At 38.8% G+C, this 8634-nt stretch overlaps 1 pseudogene; it reads right to left on the bottom strand.

Moving 5' to 3' along the window:
- Positions 1-567: 567 nt before the first annotated feature.
- Positions 568-3315, bottom strand: LOC145092169 (G-type lectin S-receptor-like serine/threonine-protein kinase At2g19130 pseudogene; annotated as a pseudogene).
- Positions 3316-8634: the final 5319 nt, after the last annotated feature.

The following is an 8634-nucleotide window of genomic DNA, read 5'->3' as shown; positions in this document are numbered from 1 at the left end:
TGTAAACTATTCTAAGTTTTTTTTTTTTTTTTTTGGCAAAGAACTATAATTACATTGCTATTCTTTAAAAAAAAATCCTTACATAACCCACTTTTTGCAGGTTATGTTGGACAGCTAGACAGGAAAGTTATTGATGCTATCTCGACTTGCTCTTACTGTTCTCCATTTTGTTACTTTTAAGATAGCGTTTTTAGGAGTCTCTCTGCTGTTGTCTTAAATCCTTCGTTTTATTTTACTATTTTAACATGAAGTTTTAATAACTAATTAATATTATTTTTCCTTGATTATTTATAAATTTTTCAAATGTGTTGTTATATGTCATAGTGTAACAGAAGTTCAACTTCTCTTTAAATAGCAACGCGCGGGAAAACCTTCTAGTTTCTATTAAGCATGATCGATTAAGCTATTAGAATGATTGTACGAAAGGAAATGCAACTTTTATTGTCTACTTCCTCAACCTTTATTCTCCATTTACATAGCAAACCAAACCATCGTTGTTACAAATATGCCAAAAAAAAACACTACAGCTCAAGAATAAGCAGTTTTGGACAAAGTTATAGATACGTAGATGCAAAGAAAACAAATTATATCTCCAATATAGTTCATTCTTGTAGAGTGTCGCATTGCAACAAAAAGTCAATGGCTCATTTATTCTATAACAATACAATCTTTATCATTATAAGCATACCAAAGAAAATAAAGAGACAGATCTAGGGATCGGAGGGATGTTCACATCCAAAACCCCTTCAAGAATCCGTTCCACCAGACTCATTGAAGGCCTACTGTCTTCCTCATCTTGGATACACCAACACGCGACTTTGCAAATTTTTGTGACTTCTTCAACACTAGCTTCCCTCATTAACCTACTGTCTAACAAGCTAAGGATATCGCCTCCCACCATAAGAACATTCGCAACCAAACAAGGGAAGAATGGACTCCTTGAATCTTCAGATTGCTCTGCATTTCGCTTACCATATACTAATTCAAAAAGCATCATTCCATAGCTAAAAACATCTGCTTTAGCTGTTACAGCCACCCCCGATAACCATTCAGGTGCCAGATATCCCCGTGTGCCTCTTATAGTCGTTAAAACCTTACCAAAGTCTCGACCAACAAGCTTTGCAAGACCAAAATCTGCAATTTTTGGACAGAATTCGGCATCTAGAAGAATGTTTTCAGGCTTTATGTCACAGTGAATGATACAGTCTCTGCATTTCTCATGAAGATAAACCAACCCTCTTGCAGTTCCAAGTGCAATCTGATACCTCGTTTCCCAGTTTAGAAGATGTTTTCCATGGAAAAGATGGGTGTCTAGAGAGCTGTTTTCCATGTAATCGTACACCAATAACTTATTGTTACCTTCTGCACAGAACCCACGAAGACGAACAAGATGAACATGTTGGATGATACCAATTGTGCTGACTTCGCTCCTGAACTGCTTCTCTCCTTGGCTGATGCTTTCAAGCTTTTTCACTGCTACAATCGATGAATCACACAATACCCCTTTGAAAACGCAACCAAAACCCCCTCCTCCTAATATATTTGAGAAATTTTTTGTAGCCGTTTGTAAATCTTTGTAGTCAAACACCACCAACGATCCCTCCATTGTTGTCTTTCCCACCGATATCCTCTTTTTTCTATAGATTAAAACCAAAATTACACCCATGGCAAAAACAACACCTCCCACGAACCCAACAATAGCACCCACCATAACCAGATTACTCTTTTTAGGATGATCAAGATCTTTAGAAGCAACTTTGATGTAAATTGTTTTCCTGCTATAATCGTCTAATGAGAGATTCATGAGGTCTCCATCCCAAATTGAACATTGATTATCCACGAAAGAGTAAGCATTACATGAGCAATTGTTCAAACATGTGGTACGACATTCTCCCTCACTCCCACTTTCCACAGATTGATTTGGAGGCAGATTCTTGACTGCAATCATGAGAAAATCAAGCTTTTCCACGTTTCTCCGACGCTGTAAATCGGTTTTTCTCACACACCCACCTGAGAAATCACTCTGATTCCAATCACTCTCTGATCTAGGGTTGAAGCCAGTCAAGCAATTACAGAAAGGTAATCCAGATTGGCTGCAAGTCCCAAAAGCCCCACACGAAGCATAGACCTCGCACTGCGTTCTTGGTTGAGACCAAAATAAATTCCACTGTTTGGTAGTTTCCAACCATGTTAGTTGCTGAACTTGACCAGAAACATCTATTACAAATCTAGACATAATGGAAGAATTATACACGGAATAAGTGAAGTAACTCTCGTTTACATTCGTATGGTAGCTGAAATTATAAATGTAATTCAACCTCATTTCAGGAACAAAGTCAAACTTTTTCCCATTCCACGCCCCACTTGTCCAATATTGCTGGGAGCTATTCCACTTGCTTACATACTGGTTATTAAACGGATGAAGCTCGAAAGAGAAGAGTCCTACAGCAGGATCTTCTTTGCTTCTCCATGATGTAAGAAGTTGGCTCTTTTTGGTTCTATTATCATAAGCAAGTTTAGCACCAGGCAACCAAGTATGAGTTGGGTGGTCAAAACTTTGCCAAAAAGGTTCAATGGAATTTGAAGTACTGTATCTCAAGACTAAGTTGCCATCATCAAGAAGAACAGCTATTGCAGGTTTCAAAGTTATGGTGGTGGTGGTGATTGTCGTGGACCAAATCTGGAATTTGGACTCATTTAAGAGCACTAAGTTACAATCGATGATTTTTAATTCCGATTGGAATCTATCTGAGATGGGTGTTTCTCGGTTTGCCACCCAAACTATGGTGGGAGGATTGGAAGAGGCCTTTTTATACCAGATGCCTATGTAATACTTGGATGAGTTACCTGCTTTGAAGAAACCCAACTCGAACACTTCACCTTCGGATATGATCGTTTGGTCTCCAGAAAGAGACTGGTTTGCATTTATGGTGTTGGCTCCATATGATGATGAGAGGATCTTGGTCAGAGAAAAACACAGGAGGAGCAGATACCTCGCTAACCTCTTACTTTCTTTGAAACACATGACATACAAAATTTGACAAGTATTGTGTCTATAGAACTGACGTTTGAGCCCTGTCGTGAACTTGCTAAGCCGATTGGAAATTGGAATAAAAATTATACAAGTCAGTCGATAAGTCAATATCAGTTGAAAATAATCTTTCATGAAAGACTTTTGAAACTTTCAAATAACTTTAACAAAATTCATGAAATTGGCAGTGGCATGGTTCTTCAATCACCTACATGTCGCATGTTTGATGAGTCACATCCACATAGACAAATGCAAAGTCTAAATTTCTATATGGTGGGACTTGACATCATTGCTTTCTCCATCAGGTCCAAGCAGATATTATACCAGGGACTAAACCGGAAAGACAAAACAAACATTCAACTACAACCCACATAAACCATCCATTTTTATAACTAGATAGAGCTTAAAAGAAAAGTTGTTCATACAATAATAACTTTGATTTGCAACCCAAAATCAACATTAACTAGATTAAACTCGTACAATAATTTTGTACAACTAAACACAGTTCTTGGATTTTTGGTTCGGTTATGGTTCTGGTTCTTGTTCGGATTCGGTTCGGTTCGGTTCGGATCGAACCCAGCTCATCCGTAGTTGTGGCGGGATGCAAGGGTGGGGGATGGGGTTGTGTGGGGGACCATTTTTATTTTTTTCTAATAATAAAAGTGTTTAAGTTAATTTGAAATGGGTAAAGTAAATATACAAATAAATTATTGAAGGTAAAGTAGTCTTTTCAAATTATTAAATCTACAATAAAAATAAGCCAAAAGGATCGTAACCAGGATGTTGAATGTCAAACTATATCCAAAGAAATCAGGAGCAAATTTGTAATTTTCTTTGGTTTTAACTTAATCTTGAAAAGCTGGTATATAATGGGAATATCACAGTTTTTAAGGGTGACATAACTCGGTTGGTTAAATAGCAACTATTATTTTTTAGTGGGGGTATTCTTAGAAAATATATGACAACGTTTCAACCTTGATGAATGTGTGGAAACTAGTGATTTTTCAAGTGCATCGACTCGTACAGTTGTACTTGGATTGAAGTTGTGACATATGGACATCTTTCTCTCCCATATAGTACACAAATTAATTCATATGAACACATAATATTGGACGAATGAAATGTCACAAGAACGAACATTGCCAAAATCAAAACTTCAAAATACAATAATATAAACAAATTTTATTTGGTTCAAATTATGATACATCAAAAGTCTAAACAAGAAACCAATATAAGAAGTTGCATATTAAATAAATAAATAAAAACCGTTGATCGAACAACCAGTGGCGGAGTTAGAAATTTTTATATGATGTACAAACATTATCAATAAATATTTTATTTAGTTAATTATCATATTTAGGGCATTAAAAACATGATATAATCTCTTTAGGTGGGGGTACAATAACATCGATGATGTTTACAAATAATTTTTTTTATATACATAAAACAATATTTTTGGGGATGCTACAGTACCCCTAACGACCCATATAGCTCCGCCATTGCGAACAACACATTGAGTTGGCAACCCAACCTTGATTGCCTCGACCTCATAACATTAGCAGGATTATAAGCCCAAGATGTTATTGGGTTTAATGTACTCTAACATCCTATGGTGCACATACAACCTTAATGCTTTGGATCTAAGTTTTTTCTAGTTATACATGCAACAAAATAATCCAAAGCATGAAGCCTACAACTAGCATACAATTTGACATTTGAATCATAAAAAACTAGTTAGAAGATTACCTCATGTTGTAGCTTGTTGTATTTGGTCTTTAAGAACTTAGCACCTCAAGTGTGATGCCTCAAATGGTTCACAAAACACCACCAAAAATTGGAGAACTTGAGAGAGAGGTTATGAGGCACTCAAAAATCAGCTATATTATCTCTAAGATCACTAGTGTATCCAATTTTAGGCCAAGGGGTTACATATATATATATATATATATATATATATATATATATATATATATATATATATATATATATATATAGTGTAGAATCCAAGAGTCATATGTAACGCTAATTCTTACACTTAGGCTTATGATCCATAATCCATATGGACTAACTGTTCATGGACTCTTACATAAACTTAGTCCATCATGGATCAATAATCAGTCCCCGTTAATTGAATTAGTCTCTTTTGATCACTAAATTAATTCCAAATTAATTCTTGATCAATACTAATTAAATAATATGATTTCACAATTAATATATTATACTTATAATATATTAATAAATCACAAATAACATATTTCTCAAATATCCATCCTATCATATTGTTCTGGTGAATGCAACCCAAAATGGACCATGCTACTCTCGGGTCAAGTACTGTTAGGTGCATTTCATGCATTCATTTTTATAGTTTTAGTTCATAAAAGTGCATTACATTTAGGTTTAAACTCATGCATTTTGTATATTTTCGGGATTTTTCATGATGCAATTCCATTCACACGCTTTTAGGATATTTCAGAGACTTATGAAGGTTGGATCTTGTTGGAGGAAGTTATCAAGAGTTGGAGACAAAGTTGTAGAGGTTTTGGAGCTTTGAAGAGAGAGAATGAAGAAATGAAGAATTTGGCTTCACAGGAGTTTACACGGCCGTGTAAATGTATACCTAAAATTTACACGGGCCGTGTAAACGTATATGCAAGGACATTCTACTTCGAAGACCTGGAAGAATTAAGCATTCTACTTTTCTTGTTTACACGACCGTGTAAATGGAACCCTTTGGTTTACACGGGCCGTGTAAACGTCTCGGCAGTTTTTAAAGTGGTTTTGTCTTCTTATAATTCAGACAATCAGTTTTGAGGGGAGTTAGGTCGGATTTTGGGAGGAGAAGAGACGATTTTCAGAGCCTTTACAAGTAGATTAACACTTGGAAAACACTTTAATTTCTTTTTGTAAGTCAATTTGAAGTTTAAACTTGTTTGATTTGTAGTCCAACCTAGATATGTGTGGTTGATTTTATTATCATTTCCGAATCTGGATTCTTAAGTATGTGTTGTTAGGCTATGATTTGAATTTAACTTGTGTTTAACATCTAGTAATCTTTGATTTGATCTTAATCATGTGTTTGGTTAGTTCTCTTTTTCACTTGATCAATGAACTAGGGTTCTATTCAATCTAGTTAATCAAATCATGAAATTCGTATAGGTTTTATGATTTGATGTTAGTAACACTCACTTACTTGGTTGTAATTAGATCAAAATTAGTGCAATCAAAGATTAAATGTTTATATTCCCAAGCTTAAGAGGAATGTTAAACATTGTTGGTAATTAGTGCAAGAACCTAATGTCATTTAATGATTTAATGCAAGAGCTTATTTGGGTTGTGTAACGACCCAAAAATCACGACTAAAAATTTCTTTTAAAACATTACTAAAAATGGGTTTATAAACAACGTATCATAAGTCAAACATAACTTTTGAGTATTAAGTTCAAAACATAATAGCATTATTAGAGTCAAATATTCCCAGGCTAACTGACTATGGTGTGTGCTCTGCAATCTTCCCGAGCTCCTCTTTTGAAAACCGAGTACCTGAAACCAGAACTGAAAACCGTAAGCACGAAGCTTAGTGAGCTCCCCCAATCTACCACATATCACACAAAACATATAAAGCACATATTGGGCCTTGCCCACTGCATCGGACCGATGTCCGGACTAACGGGGCCTTGCCCCCTACATCGAACCGAAGTCCGAAGCTGACATCGGACCGAAGTCTGAAGCTAACTGACTGGGGCCTTGCCCCCTCCATCGGACCGTAGTCCGAAGCTGACTATCTGGGACCTTGTCCCCTCCATCGGACCGAAGTCCGAAGCTGACATCGGACCGAAGTCCGAAGCTAACTGACTGGGGCCTTGCCCCCTCCATCGGACCGTAGTCCGAAGCTGACTATCTGGGACCTTGTCCCCTCCATCGGACCGAAGTCCGAAGCTGACATCGGACCGAAGTCCGAAGCTAACTGACTGGGGCCTTGCCCCCTCCATCGGACCGTAGTCCGAAGCTGACTATCTGGGACCTTGTCCCCTCCATCGAACCGAAATCCGAAGTTGACATCGGACCGAAGTCCGAAGCTAACTGACTGGGGCCTTGCCCCCTCCATCGGACCGTAGTCCGAAGCTGACTATCTGGGACCTTGTCCCCTCCATCGGACCGAAGTCCAAAGCTAACTGATCACAGCATATCGTAACATATCAACTGGCATAAACTCACATATACTGCATACTACATCGGGCCGTAGCTCGTAACATATAACACATAAATCCTGTTTGAGCCACGAAGGCATCAAACATACTAACTACTGTATCAGATCAACATCCGAAACTACTGCTAGCTAAACGGGCCGACATTGTGGCCTTAGACCCGTTCCTACTGGAAGGAAACTCACCTGAACTGCTGAGCCCTGCTGATAAACCTCTGGCTGCTACTCGACAATCCCCTGAACCGCTGCTCCTCCAGCTCTCCGAGCTATCAATATACATATAACACTTAGTCTGACAGTCAACTAAGTCAACTCTGGTCAAAGTCAACCTTCCAGGTCAACCCTACTCGCCGAGTCTTCCTAAAGACTCGCCGAGTTCATAAGCTTAGGGTCTTTCTTATTCGCGACCCGACTCGCCGAGTCAGTCCATGACTCGCCGAGTCCAACTAGTTCCAAGTCCTGTCCTGTCCAACTCGTTGAGTCACCACCCGACTCACTGATTCGAGTCTCAACTCAAAGGGTTTAGGGTTTCGCGATCTGACTCGCCGAGTCCAAGAACAGACTTGCCGAGTCCAAGACAATCTTCAACCAACTCGTCGAGTTGTTCATCCAACTCGCCGAGTCCATGCCTAACTTCAACCGACTCGACGAGCTGTTCATCCTACTCGTCGAGTTCCTCCTCATCTTCAAGCTACTCGCCGAGTCCACTCGAAGGACTCGCCGAGTCTATCCAGTCTTCAATCCATGCAGTGGCTTTTCGAGCCAAACAGAACTTCCAACTCATAGATCCATACTTCTAAGGCCTATTCCCCACGTAAAGTGGCAAACTTTACGTGTAGATTGAGAGATCTATGCTCAAAACACACTAAACTAGGGTTTATGGCAAACATGCTTCTTCAACATACCAAGGGCTGATACTTTAGGGGATTCAAGACCAAAACCAACATGGATCTGAGGTAGCAACCTCAGATCTGGACCTCCAACTCGAATTGGTTACAAATCATACCAATAATGACCAAAACTCACACATAAGAATATATCTAGAAGAAAAGGGAGTCCAAGCAACAGCTTATTACCTCCAATTGGTCTGAAATGACTCCACAATCCCAGATCTACAGTCCCTTCTTGCACCTCCAATGTCTTTCTTCCTCTTCCAAGCTTTAGTGCATTCTTCAAGGCAAGATCTAGCTCAAAAACGGATATGGCGGCTAGGGTTTGGTGTTCTGGGGTAGAGAGGCAGTAGAGGAACCCTAGGAAAGAGAATGAGACGCTTAAATAGTCTCCAAGTCCCAGATTTAGGGTTTTCCTCGATCAGACCCAACTCGTCGAGTCTCCTTGGCCGACTCGCCGAGTCGGTCGCTTTCACCACAACCCGGATCCCGCTAGGACTCGCCGAGTC

This window comes from Lactuca serriola, chromosome 3 (genome assembly GCF_051521515.1).
Source record: "Lactuca serriola cultivar US96UC23 chromosome 3, Lser_US96UC23_V15, whole genome shotgun sequence".
Taxonomy (NCBI): Eukaryota; Viridiplantae; Streptophyta; class Magnoliopsida; order Asterales; family Asteraceae; genus Lactuca; species Lactuca serriola.
This window is presented reverse-complemented; position numbering and strand designations above follow the sequence as displayed.